Genomic DNA, 1177 nt, shown 5'->3' with positions numbered 1-1177 from the left:
GATGCAGTGATTTGGGTTTCAGTTTGGGTTAAAGTGCCACCTGACCCGAAGATCCACGAGTTCTTCATTAACTATGAGATGTTCTCCACACAGTGCGGTGACTGCACCCAAAATGACTGTCATTAAGCCCTAATTACACAGTTTGGTACCTTTTCACTAAGACTTTCCCACCAGCTCCAACACCCCCACGTCCCTGGGGGGGGGGGGAGGTCCCTGGCTGTGCCACATTCCAGACTCCAAGGAAACACCAGGCACCACCAGCACCACGTCCGGGCAGATGGGCGGGTTAAGCCCAACCTTGAGCCTAAACCTGAGCCTCAAAACACAATTTTGACTCATCAAGCCCAACCCTGAGCCTCAAAACACAACCCCCACTCACCAGAGCGGTTCAGATGGTTCCATGCAACTCCCCCCCACACACACCAAAAAAAAAGCCAAACCTTCTGTCTGCTGTTCACAAAATCCTTTCCCCAACCAGCCACTTCTTCAGAGATATCTACCAGAGCTCAAACCCGTCAGCAAACACCAGCAGGTCTCCAAACCAAGCTGCTCTGCTTGATTTTTTGTTTCGAGTTTTTGGGGGATTTTTTTACATCATCCGGCACGTGGAGTGTTGACTTTCACCCCCCTGCAGGAGGTGGAGCAAAGGGCTCTGATGAGGGAAGGGGAGGAAAAAAGGCCAAAATCAGGAGGAATAATCTGCTGCACCCGACCTGGAACACAAAGTGCTGGTGGAACCAGCAGTTCTCTCGTGAGGCGCCAAAACTCGACTTGCCCTCCAGGGATTCCCACCTGGGCGAGCAGCAGGGGTCAGGCAGGAAAACCCCCATTTTTTCCTGGGATAGAGACCACAGGTTGCCTCGGGAGAGCCTAGATGTGAGGGTGCAGATGTTTCCAAAGGAACTGAACGGTGTTCAGAAGCACGTGGAGCAGTCTCCTCACCCCCCAGAGCTGTTCAAGTCTAGGCACTTGTGTGGGGTGGTACTCCAAGCAGGTTAAGACTGTGTAAAAACACCGAGTCCTTCCAGGGCAACATCCGTTTTTTTTTTTTCCAGTTATTTCTGAGCAACAGCAACCTTCAAACCATCCCAGCTTTTGCATTCCTGGACCGTGATGACTTAACAAAGCAAACAAACAAACAAACAAACAAGAAAAACAAACACACACACAGGAAAAA

The sequence above is a fragment of the Empidonax traillii genome, unplaced genomic scaffold, assembly GCF_003031625.1.
Source record: "Empidonax traillii isolate 1590-97213 ecotype Southwest subspecies unplaced genomic scaffold, ASM303162v1 scaffold1981:size74362, whole genome shotgun sequence".
In the NCBI taxonomy this organism is placed as follows: domain Eukaryota; kingdom Metazoa; phylum Chordata; class Aves; order Passeriformes; family Tyrannidae; genus Empidonax; species Empidonax traillii.
This window is presented reverse-complemented; position numbering follows the sequence as displayed.